Here is a 13,481-nt window from a genome sequence, read left to right on the forward strand (position 1 = left end):
CTTCCCGCGCGCGTCCGAGCTGCAACCTTGGGCCCGGGGCGCCCGCAGGCATCTGGGCGCCTTAGCCGCGCCCTGAGACACACGAACCCCGCCCCAAAGTGTCCTAACACCGCCCCCTCACGGACAGACCCCACCCCGGGAGGGATCCTAGCTCCAGGAGGATCCAACCTCAGGCTGGGGCTAGGCTGTCCTAATCCCACCTCCGAAGAATTTTTTTCCTTTTAACACCACCCACCACCTGAGGCTTCTAACCCAGCCTCCGAGGAACCTAACCCGACCCAGAGGGATAACAATTGTGCCATCCAGGATTTTTGACCCGTCTGCCCAATACCCTAAATGCCTCCTTCCCAAATCCTAACACCTTCTAATGCATTTTAATCCCTCCAACGGTCTAACCTTGTGATTAAAGGATTTTAACCCCATTCCCAGGGAGTCTAACCCGTGAGTCCAACAACCCAGCACCCGCTCTCCTCCCAAGAGCCGAACCCTGCCCCCAAAGATTCTAATTCAGCAGAATGAAGGATTCAAGCCCTCACTATGGAATATTATTCAGCCAGAAAGGAGATAAAATTGATGTCGTTTGCAGGAAAATGGGTAGAATTGGAAACCATCATGTTAAGTGAAATAAACCAGCAGCAGAAAGCCTATTATCACATGTTTCCTCTCATATGAGGAATCTGGGGGAGGGGAGAAGACGAGAGAACAAAAAGGAGGAAGAGAGGGAGAGGGAGGGAAGGGGCATGGGAGTAGACAGGAGACTATTAGAGAAAGGGCACGGGGAGGAGAGGGAGAGGAGGTCGCGGGGAACTATGGCGTGTGCCACACGCACGCACCAATGCGCCGAAATGGAACTCACTACCCTGGGTAACTAATACTTTTAAAAACTCTAGCCCTGTCCTCAAAATGTGTAACCCTAACCCCAGGGTTCTAATATTGTTCCTAGGTGATTCCCCTCTCCCAAGAGTTTTAATCTCTAGGATTCTAATTCCACCCATCCAAAAATTCCAACCCTTCAGAGATTCTAACTCCTTCTATCAAAGGATCCTAACCCTTCTTTTCAAAGATTCTAAGCCTGCTCAGAAGGGCCCTGCCCCACCTTCTTCACCCACGTAGGATTCTATAGCTCTCCCTGCAAAATTCAGACTCGTCTCCCCCATTCCGATGCCTCCCCCACTTGCCTTTCCCCCACCTCCCCCTCCTCCACGCTGGGTCCTCAGCCTTCCCTGCTGTTCTGTGGTCAGCGGTTTCCCTTCCACCTTCCCACGCGATTCAAACGTCATGCAAAGTTCTCCTCGCTGCTCTCCCGCAGGAACCTCCTGGGTTCATTTCGGGCAGGATTCTGGACTGTTCAGAAGACTTCCTAAATGCAAAGGGGAAGGGCTGAGGCCTGAGATGGATGGGTTGGTGCCTGCAAAGTAGAGCACTACCATTTCTGGGAAAGACAGGACTGTCACCCGGAATTCTGCAGGACAGCCTTCCAAAGTGTACAGGGATTCCACTGCCTTAGTCTGTTCCCTGTGCTCCCAGCCAGTCTCAGCCATTACCCATCTTTCGTTCACTTATACACACGTACATTCATTCATTCAGCAGTGTTGTGTTAGGCTCCCTTCTGGGGGCTGGGGTGTGATGGGTTCTCAAATTCAGCACTGTGCACATGAGGGTCACATAGTTCTTTGTTGTGATCAACTGTTCTGCACACAGTAGGGTGTTTAGCAGGGTTCTACTCACTAGATGCCAGCAGCAACCCCCCTGCCTAGTTTGGATCATCAAAAGTGTCTCCAAACATGGCCAGATGTCTCCTGAGAGGGCAGGACCATGAATGAGAAAGACAACGATCCTACTCTTACGTGTTTGGTACATGTACTTGCATATATGTTTACCCTTTTTTAGAAAAATAAGCAAGGTTTTGTGTGTGTGTTTACTTATATGATACTCGATCTCTTACTTTTTCCACTTTATAGCTGCTGTTCCTATCTGTTGAAGGTCACAGCCCTGGAGTCATTGTTTATATCCTCTACAGTTTGTTTTTCATTCTCCTGGTCACAGACACCTAGACTGTACAGTTTTGAACTCGTGTAAACAGTGCCACAGTGGACACCCTCATCCACGTTCCCTTACGGCACGGTGTGAGAATGACTTGAAGACTTGCTTTGCCATGAATGAAAGCACTGGCAGAATGGCCTCTGCCCCATCCTCTCTTCCACCTTCTCCACATGCTTTTTTCTTCTTCTTCTCCACATTCATGGTATCACACAATGGTCTTGAGTTCCAGAAGCAGAGCCTGGTTACAGACTGAAATGAAAGTAGTCTATTTAGGTAAGACAGAAAACTAGTCAGGAAGTGGATGGATGAGGCAGGAAAGGGAAGGGAGACAATGAAGGGAGGATTGTTACAGAGTTACTACTGTGGGCAGCTGGGGTTCAGTCTTCTGGGGAAACTGGAGGCTGTGTACCCTGCCCACCTGTCAGCCATCCCTCCCCAGAGCCGCCCTGGTTAAAAGATACCCAGGGAGGTATTAATCTTCAGCACTTCTGGCCTGCCCCATGCGTGCTCCAGCCACTAGAACCTCCAGAAGAGCATGGCAGGTCCTGGGGGAAGGCCCAAGGACGGTAGAGGGTTTTAACCAACATTAGCTACATCTCCTTTCGAAACGTGCCACTCTGTTGGCAAAGGACCACAGAGAGCTGAAACATTCCCTGTTCACAGACAATTTCCAAAAGTTTTTTCTATTAAAGTAATGCTGCAATAAACCCTTGTGCAAAAACAAACAAAATTCTTGTACAAATTCCCAAAATTTCTATCAACATATTGTAGCATAATTTTTTATAAAGTACTCCTTTATAAATATTGTTTGATGAGTTTTAGCAAATATATACACCTGTGTATGCACCAACCCAATCAACATTTCTCTCACCCCTAAATGTTCTGACTGGGTGCACTGGTACACAGGCACACACCTGTAATCCCAGCTACTTGAGAGGCTATGGCAGGAGGACCCCGAGTTTAAGGCCAACCTGGTCAAACTAGTAAGACCTTGTCTCAAAATAAAAAAGTAAAAAGGGGCTGGGGATGTAGCTCAGTGCAAGACCCTGGATTCAATCCCCAACTCTGCACAAAGATATTTCCTTTGTGCCATATTGTGGCCAACTCCTCCTACCCTTAGTTGGCCTTAGGTGGCTACTGTTTGCCCTTTTATCATTGTAGATTAGCCTTATTTTTTCTAGAATTTCACATAAATGTAATCATACAGTATGTTTCTTTTATGTTTGCCTTCTTTACTCACATATTGCTTTTGGGCTTTGCTAGATTGTTACACGTTTCTAGTAGTTTGTTCTTTTTCACTGCCAGATAGTATTCCACAGTGTAGATGCACCGCTATTTGCTTATCCATGTATTTGTTAATGGACATTTGGGTTGTCTTCAGTTTTTCACCATATCAATAAAGCTACGGTGAAATTCACATGTAAGTCTTTATGTAGACAAGTTCTCACTTCTTTTGAGTAAACACTTAGGACTGAAATTGCTGAGTCATATAGTAAGTGTATGTTTAGCTTCATAATAAAGTGCTAACCTAGCTTTCAAAGTAATCATACCACTTTTCAGTCCTACCAGTAATCCATGGTTTCCTGCTCTGAATCCTTGCTAACATTTGGTATTGTTATTCTTTTTTTGGCGGGGGGGGGGTACTGGGGATTGAACTCAGGACCTTGTGCTTGTGAGGCAGGCAGTGGAACCACTGGGCTAAATCCCTAGCCCTTGTTATTCTTTTTTTTTTTTTTCAGCTTTAATTGAGTTTATTGGTACATTTTAGGGATACAGTACAGTTACATTCTCTTGTTATTCTTTTTAATTGAAAAAAAAAAGCTGAGCGTGGCGGCACACCAGTAATCCAAGCTACTTGAGAGGCTGAGATAGGAAGACTGCAAGTTCCAGGCCAGCCTAGGCAACTTAGCAATACCTTGTCTCAAAAATTAAAAAGCCTGGAGATATAGCTCAGTGGTAGAGCACTGTGTTGCATCCATAAGCCCTGGATCCCAAGCCCAATATCAATTTTAAATTTTCACCTAATTTGGATATTTGCTCCAAAAAAGTTATGTAATTGCAAATTTTATTCTAAAGCATCGCCTTACTAGTCTTTGCAGTGGCAAACATTCTGTCTGCTCATTGACATTCAGTGTCACTCATTAGATATTGTGGAAAGGAGAGTGTAACTTCTGAGGCCAGGTCATAAGAGACATTGTGGCTTTTGTCTGGCTTTCTCTTGTGTCATTCCCTCTGGAGAAAGCCTGCTGTCCTGCATGAGGATACCAGCAATTTGTGGAAAACTTATTTGGCAAGGAAACGAAGTCTCCCTCCAAGGACCAGCAGCAACTGGCCAGGCATGCATGTGAGCTGCCTGGGCAATAGATTCTCCAGTCAAGCTCTGAAGTGACCGCACCCCGGGCCAACATCTTGCCTGCAACTTCTCCACAAGACCCTGATCCCAAATCACCACATTCTCCTGGTTTCTTGAACACTAGAAATTGGGAGATAATACACTTTTATTATTTTAAGCTAAGTTTCTATTATTGTGCAACACTGATAAATAATACAAGAAGTGAAGGCCTCAAGGCAGGAAGGTGTTCTGTGTGCCCGAAGAACTCCAGTGTGACTGTAGAGGAGGGAGCCCAAGGTAACATCCATGAGGGAGGTCTTGTCACTCAGAACTGTGTCCACTTCTATATGGAGTGTGGGTTTTTTTCTAAGATCCAAGGGAAGCCCCTGGGTAGTTATAAATGGGACTGACCTCATTATCCATTCATTCAACAAATATTGTATGGGGCATCTACTGTGGGCCACACTACTGCTGATGCTGAGTATACAGCAATGAAAAAAAAATCAGTTCCTCATACTCTTAGAATATCTGTGTTGAAGGGGAAGATGGAAAATTAATTGATACTGAAAGCAGATTGTATGGCTGGGGAACAGTACGGCTTATGACAAAGGAAAGGAGGAAAAGTGGGCAGGTGGAGGTGGGAGAGGAGCAGTGGACTGGGGAACACAGGATGCCCAGGGGAGACCTCTCTGAGGAGGTGGCATGAGGGCAAGGCCTGCTGAGCTTGGGAAATGAGCCATGTGGATAACCCAGGAGAGTGACCTAAGCACGAGCAAAGTAACAGCAAAAGGCCCTGAGAAGTGACGGCAGAACACAGAGCCAGTGTGGCTGGGACACAGTGTACAGGGGAAAGTGAGGGAAATAATGTGGCAGAGGGAGAGGGGCCAGACAGTGAAGGCCATGAAAACGTCTTAATATCAGTGTTAAATTTTAATTGACACAGAGGGGAGGCTTTGGAGGGTTTTGAGCAGAGGTGTGAATCGAACTGACTATTTTAACTGGATCCATCTGGCTGCAGGGTGGAGAGTGGTTTAGAGGGGTAGCAGGGCAGCAGCAAGCCCAGTGAGCAGCCGGGGCGATCTTCCAAGGGCAAGATGATGGGGACCAGGGCCAGAGGGGTGGCAATGACAATCAGAAGAGCTGAGAGAGAGAAAAGAGCAGAAAGCCTCAGCGACACCACGGAGAATCATTACAGCACTGCTTTCCATTATGAAAAGATTGGACATAAACTAAATGGCCTTGATTTGGGGACTGGGAAAATAAATGATAATACGATAATGGAATACTAAGCAGTTGTCAAAGAGAGTAAGGGAGCTATGACAGCGAATGCCCATAATCCCAGATGTTTGGGAAGCCGAGGGAGGAGGATTGCAAGTTTGAAGTCAGCCTGGGCAACTTAGTGAGAGCCTGACTCAAAAGGTCTGGTGGTGTATCTCAGTAAGAGCGCAGACTTTGCACATGCTGAGGCTTTAGCTTCAATTCCCAGTACCACAAGAACCGAAACCAAAACCCAACTTGCCTTTTGAGTGTGGGTGCAGAAATAAGCTGAAACTAAAATTCCATATGGAGCCTGGGGATTTAGCTCAGTGATTCAGCTGCCTGCCTCACAAGCACAAGGACCTGAGTTAGATCCCTGGTACAAAATAAATACATACATACATACATACATAACACATACATATACATAAATAAAATTCCATGTGGAAAGGCAAGGAACTCAGAAGAGCTTAAACTATTTCTAAAAAGAACAGGATTGGAGAATGCACACTCCTCAATTTCAAAATTTACTGTAAAGCTACAATAATCAAGACACTGTAGGGCTGGAGATTTAGCTCAGTGGTTCCGCCGCCTGCCTCGAAAGCGCAAGGTCCCGAGTTCGACTCCCAGTACCAAAAACAAAACAAACAAAGACAATGAAGTGCAAGGTCCCGAGTTCGACTCCCAGTACCAAAAACAAAACAAACAAAGACACTGTGGTACTTGCATAAGGATAGAAATCACTGACCAGAACTGAGAACCGAGGAGTAAACTCTCACATTTATGGCCAGTTGATTTTCAACAAGAGTCTAAGACAATTCAGTGAAGGGAAGTTTCATTTTTTTAAAAAAACGGTCCTGGAACACCTACACAACCACATGTAAAGCAATAAAGTTGAATCTCCATGACACATCGTATATGAAAAAGAACTCGAAATGTATCATAGAATGAAATGTATAACTCAAAATTATAAAACCCTTAGAAATAAATATAAAAGAAAATCTTTCTGACCTTGGGTTAGGCAAAGTCTTTTTAATGTGATATGAATGACAAAAGAAAAATAGAGAAAATGGACTTCATCAAAATTAATAAACTCCAGCTCTGCAAATGATGCTACCAAGAAAATGAAGACAGCCCACACAATGAGAGGTAATATTTATAAATTATCGTTCTTGTAAGGGCCTGGGATCTTGCTATAAATAACACATAAAACTCAATACTAGAAAGATGACATTTGAAAGTGGGCAAGAGATCTGAATAGCTGCTGTATAAATGGCCAATAAGCACATGGAAAAATGCCTAGTATCACTAGTTGTGAGGAAAATGCAAATTAAGAACACAGTGAGATGCCACTTCCCGTCCATCAGAACCGCTAGAACAGAAAAAGACATAATAACAGATGTTGGTGAGAATGTGGAGAGATTAGAACCCACAGACACTGCTGGCGGGAATGTAAAAGGTAGAGCTGCTTTGGAAAACAACCTGGCAGGTCCTCAAAAGGTTAAATATAGAATTACAATATGACCCAGCAATCCTACTCCTAGGTAGATATCCAAATTAATTGAAAATATATACCCGCACAAAGATCTGTCCATAAAGCATTCATAGCAGCGCTATCCATAACAGCTGAAAAGCAGAAACAGCTCCAATGTCAATAGGGGTAAACAAAATGTAACATATCCGTACAGAGAAATGTGATTTGGTAGTAAGGAGATGTGCAGCCCTGATACATGCTACAGCATGGATAAACTTTGAAGACATTATGATACATAAATGAAGCTAATCCCCAAAGACCATCTATTGTATGGCTCTGGTTATATAATATGCCCAGAATAGGTGAATCTGTAGGAACAGAAGGCACATCGGTGGCTGCATTAGGCTGGCAACTACTAATGGGTACCGAGTGTTTTTAAGGGGACGATGATGGTAAATTGTGGTGATGATTGCACATCTCTGTAAATGCACCTTAAAAAAACCACTGCACTATAAAACTTAAACAAGTGAATTGTATGGTATACAAATTGCAATTAAGATATATGGGTAAATAGAGGAAAGGAAAGGTGTGCAGTGACTTGTATTGTATTTTGGCATCTATGCAGAACAAGAGAACAAATGCATGTGGGAATTTGCTAGCCGACACCTGGGCTAAGTCAGGAAGGACACACATAACAGTCCCAATGGTTCCTTCCAGGGAGGGGAACTGTAGCACCCCTGTGGTCTTGCATTGTGAGCCGCCTAAATATATGAGCTCTTCACAAATAGCATTAAGACTTTTTAAAGGAACAAAGAATCCTGGACATGATGGAATTGGGGTTAGGAAGGGGTTTTGTTGTTGTTTTAGGAGAGTTAAGAAGTGCCTTCTGTATGTGCACTTGACAGTGGGGCCAGGGTGGAGAAGGAGGGTGATGGAGTGTGGGAGCCGGACTCCCTGCCTCTCATCAAGGGGACATGGGCAAACCCTCTTGGCCGGTCCTCACCCTGCTAAGTAGAATGAGGTCGTCTCCTGAGTCCTGCTGGTGTCTTCACTTACTCTGTCTCATTTATCTCTTATAAATAAATAGAGACGATTATAAGTTGATATCTCTGAGTTAAGACACTTGCTTGAGGTCACACAGCCAGTAAGTGGCAGAGCTGGGGCTCAAACCCATGTGGGCATGCTCGTGGGGCGCCTCCAACAGCTGTGGTAGTAACTGCTGCATGTGTTGCAGGTGGGGAAGGCTGGAAAGAGTGCAGGCTCCACTTTGCCGTCGGTCAGATGCTGACCTTTTGTGAAATATATTTTCCTATTTCCAGGGGCATTTGCATGCCATATTTTAGATTCCTTGGGACCATTGTGGATTATGCCATATTCAAAACAAGTTGGAGTGTAGAACAGAAAGCAGCAGTCCCTGCTTCAGACTGAGTTCAACTGTTTCTTTTTTTATTTGCAAAGTAGCCTCTGATCATTTGACAGTTACACTCGGGCAGGCAGCTGCTCACTGCTGCCCTCCTTTTCCAAAGGATCAAAGGAAATGCCCAGAGCACCACTTTGGGAAACTCATGACAACCCCCTTCAAGCTCTCCGTCCTGCTTTGTAGAAAGACACCCACCCCTATTCTCCAGGCTTCTCTAGCTCCCACTCTGCCTTGTCCTTCTCCAGAGAACTTGTCACCACCATCCACCATGGGACATAATTCCACCTTTACTGTTGGTTGTCTGTCCCTTTTGCTTTTTTGGCAACTTCTGTGCAGGTGGTATTCATATCCCTATTTTATACAGGAAGAAAGAGAAGCTCACAGTTTATGAGCAGCAAGTAAAGGCTTGTGCAGGGATCTAAACTCTTCCTTCTTTAATTGTAGTGAAGTTTATTAAGAACCTAATACATGTGTTTCAGCCCAGGCTGGAAGCAAGGATGGTCTTGGTTCCAAAGCAGCTTCTAATCCAATTAGGGAGACAAACACAGAAGCTGATAACTGAGATACAGAATGGAAAATGGAGGGGGGAAGGGGGGAAGGGAGGGAGCGGGGAGGAGAGGGAGAGAGAGGCACTGCATCCAGCTGGGGTGCACACCAGAGGACATACATGTGAGTTGAGGCTCGAAGGAGCCTCATCAGGGGAGACAGAATTGCACACAGTAGGGCCAGCCTGCCACAGCTTGAGGGAACCTGGCCTGTTAGAGGAATCACAGAGGCTTCTGCGCTCCAGGCATGGAAAATGTGGTAGATGAGGTGGAGAAGGCTTCAGTAAACAGGGAGCTGGGGCTTTCTCATGTGAGGGTGGCCGTAAGAGGGACCTAGGGTGTCCTCCAGCTCCTCTCCTCCAGGTGTCATCCCGTGGGTGTCAGAGCTCCTGCCTAGGGAAAGTGTAGGACTTGGAGGGGATGGGGGATACCAGGGGAACCAGAGAAACTGCCTGTCCCCAGCTGTGTGGCCACCTCCAGCTGACAGGCCCCCCCAGGGGGGTTGGGGGACTCTGGTTCCGTTTCACAACACCCCCTCTCCTTCCCCCAGTGTCCCTCAGAGGCCAAGAAAAGAGGAAGTGCTTTGAGGACTTCCTCCTAGGTGCTGGTGCACTGCTCCTCTCCAGAGGGGCAGAACCAGACCTGCATGCTACATTCTGCTAGGACAAGGGGCCTGGTGCTGCCACGCCTGCCATTCAGTGGCAGACACACCTGAACTAGGAGATCCAGCTGGAGTCCTGGCCCTTCTGACTAGCAGTGTTGTTCCAGTGAGGGCCTCTCATCCAAGCTTGGAGCCTTGCCTCTTGAAAAAGCCACATCCTTACTCAGCACCTTGAGAGGGGGTGGGTGGGGGTGGGTAGAGTGCCGGAATTAACACCGAGAGTCCCAACATATACATGCGCAAGAGTATAGAGAGCATATTTCTTTAAAAAATGCATTTTGTATTTACCTATATATGCATGTAAATGTGCAGAGAAAGGTTTGAAAGCTACACAAGCCATAAGAAACAAGTGTTACTAAAGAGGAAAAAACCACACTGGAATCAAGGAAGAAGTTGACTTTTTCCACATTTGTCTTTTTTCTTTTTTGTATGTTTTATTTTATTTTTTGAGACAGGGTCTTGTTATATAGTCCAGCTGGTCTTGAACTCACTATGTAGCCCAGGTTGGCCTCAAAGTCCTGGCAATCCTACTGCCTCAGCCTCTCATAGGAATGAAAACCAAATGAATACATTTGGTTTTATTTGTGTATCTAAAATAATAATAATCATAATAATAAAAACAACACCAACAAATGTGGGAATTGGCATGTACAGTTGTCAAGTGTCCTTTCCTCCAAATATTTTCTTATGAAAAATTCTAAACATACAGAAAAACTGAAAGAATCTTGTGGTGAAATTTCAATAGTCACCACTTGCATTCTACCATTGCTCTTTATCCCATCTGTCTATCAATTCTTTTTCTTTTTTCCTTTCTTTACTTCTTTCTTTCTTGTGTGTGTGTGTGTGTGTGTGTGTGTGTGTGTGTGTGTACTGCTAAGGATCAACTCCAGGGCTTTTCAGAAATATGCTAAACAATGAGCTACATCCCCAATCCAATTGTTCTTTTTTTTCCAAATGCATTTCAAAGTAAATTGCTGTAACACACATATTGCATTTAACAAAGGGCACAAAATAAGTGTTCATTTGCTGAGTTTTTACAACTGCATGTGCAGCTATATAACTTAAATCCCATGAAGATGTACATTCCCATCACTCCAGAAGGCCTTCTCTTGTCCTATAATGTATATAAATTGCCAACATCTCTCAAGTCAGAACTAAGTGCAGGGCCAAATACAGAATAACTGCTCAGCAAATGTTGGTGGAAGGGATGCATGAGTCTAGGGAAGGTGCACATATGGCTTGCACCCCCGAGGACATAACCATGTCTTTTTTCTTGCATTGCACACTGAATTGGTACATAGAAGTGCATAATAAAGATTTGTTGATTATATTATTTATGCATTGCTGTATAAAAAATCACCCCCAAATTTAGCAACTTAAAACATTATATACATTTATTCTCACCTAGTTTCTATGGGTCAAAAGTCTGGAAGCAGTTTAGCTCAAGGGTTCTGGCTTGGGGTCTCTTCTGAGGCTGCAGCCAAGTGTCAACCTGGTCTGCTGTCATCTGACAGCTTAACTTGGGGTTGGAGGATGTTTCAAGATGACTCAGTTACATGGCTGTTAACAGGAGGCCCCCGGTCCTTACCACATGAGCCACTCCACAGAGCTGCCTGAGTGTGCCATGACATTAGTGGCCGGCTCCCCTCAAAACAAGTGATCCATCCAAGAAAGCAAGAGGAAACATCCCAGTGGTCACACGGACCACACCCAACGTGGGAGAAGGGTGTGCAAGATGGCATGACTACTATGAGGTGGGACTAATTGGGGGTCACTGTGGAGTAGGTGGTCACTATGAATGCCCATTTCAATTTTCCACACACCTGCTCTGTTCTAGATGCTGTGCTGAGCTCCAGTGAGTATAGGAATGAGTCAGAGCCAGCCCAACCCTTAGAGGATCTGCACATGGGTCTGAGTGTGTTGGGGGTGTGGGTGGGGAGGTCACAGATATGGAAGCAGATGGTGTCAACAGAGCTCAATAAATACTGCAATAGTAGAACAGTGGTTCTTAAAAACGGCTTTGCTGTAATACATTTTCATCCACAACATTTAAAGCACATCTACAGCCAACAACACCCCCAGCTCAGCAGCAGTAACTGCAACCTGTTCTGTGTATTCTTCCAGGATTATTCCATGATACAAAAACACATTTACTGCCTCTTTAAACAACTAGACAGCACTGTGCAAGGTGCATTGTTCTGCAACTTGCCTGTTTGGTCCTGTTTTGCTCTATCATGGAAATAAGGTCCACATAAAAAGTGCTCTTGTTTATGGCTGCATGGTATTCTAATGGCTGTGTAAGGGACCATTTCTCTAATTACTCCTCTGTCATTGAACTTTTGGTTTATCTCTAATCTCTTGTTAGAGACAAAGTTACTGATTTTCTTTCCTATGGCTTTCCTCTCACACGTATCTAAACAGAGGAGAACTTCTTGGGAGTGGACTCGGATCCCTACCTTGGACCCACCAATAGGGCCATCAACTTCTGGTCAGTTAGGCCTGATTAGGTGGTTACTACACCTAGAAGCTGCAAATAACATTGTTTCATAGTATTGTACACGTCTAGAATGTCAGCCCCAAGAGGCTAGGGTTTAAGAGTTAAGTGAGTAGCTGTGGGATGCATGGATGAGTGAATGGGTGAATGATTGACTCTAATCACAGGGTAAGTGTGAGAGGCTATTATTTCTGAGCCAGGAGGGAGTCCTCTTCCTCTCCCGCCCCCTTTGAATTTACCCTCTCTTCTTCCTTCCTCCTGCTTATCTGAGTTAGCTCTTAGCATCTGTCAGGGTCCTCGTTCCAGTCCCTGTCCTATTCCCTTGTTCGCAGGACACCTTCCCACCCATCCTCCTCCTCAGCAGCTCCATTCTCTGCAGAGAATGGAGAAAAGCCCACTAGGCTGCCCCCGTTGCACGTACTCCCTCGCCAGCCTTCTCAACCTGCCCACTTTTCTAGTTTCCTCTCCTACCCACCCACCTTGCCCCTTGCCTCACATACCCCATGCTCCATCAGAAATAATAATCGTGCGGCAACACGCTTTCTGGTCCCCCTGTCCATCTCAGACAGAAGCTTTCTTTCCCTCAATAAAATTTTTCTACTCTTAACCTCCGTTGTTCCTGGAATTCATTGTTTGATTTTATAGAACACGAATTCACGTTTCCGATATCTAGCAGGTTTGGGAATTACATCTCTTCCCCGCCCCCCCATATCATTTTGAAGGTCTTTCACCGAGATTACTGGTCAAAGGTAAGAGTTTTCTTTCATAGGTTCTAACTTTGTTCTTTTTGCCTCATAGATTGTAGCTTGTTTCATAGGCTTTCATTTGTTTCATAGATTCTGGTTTTTGTTTCATATAAATTCTTCTGGTCTTTGTTTCTTTCAGCTTTTGTTTTAAAGTGAATTAATTTTACATTGTGTGTTTTCAATGTTTGCAAATTTCTGGTTTTTCTTATGCATTGTGTTTCGGTAAAATTGCATTTAATTCTTGTTTTGTATGTGTTGCATTTGCACTTAGTTACTTCAAAATGCTGTAAAATAGGTGTCTTATGAAATCGTCTTAGATAAAGACAGTTCAGGCTTTTATCTGTCCCAATTGTAAACAAATGGTGGTTACTCTGCCAGCTAGTAATTGCCTGTAGGACAGCTGCCACTCTCAGAGCACAGGACGGGTTTCTCCAGTTGCTCTCTGGTGAATCCCCACTCCCACTGGCAGGTGGAATGTTGACCAGATAGACAATTTGATTCCTTTTGGA

This window comes from Fukomys damarensis, unplaced genomic scaffold (assembly GCF_012274545.1).
Source record: "Fukomys damarensis isolate Sample0158 unplaced genomic scaffold, DMR_v1.0_HiC HiC_scaffold_22, whole genome shotgun sequence".
Classification (NCBI taxonomy): Eukaryota; Metazoa; Chordata; class Mammalia; order Rodentia; family Bathyergidae; genus Fukomys; species Fukomys damarensis.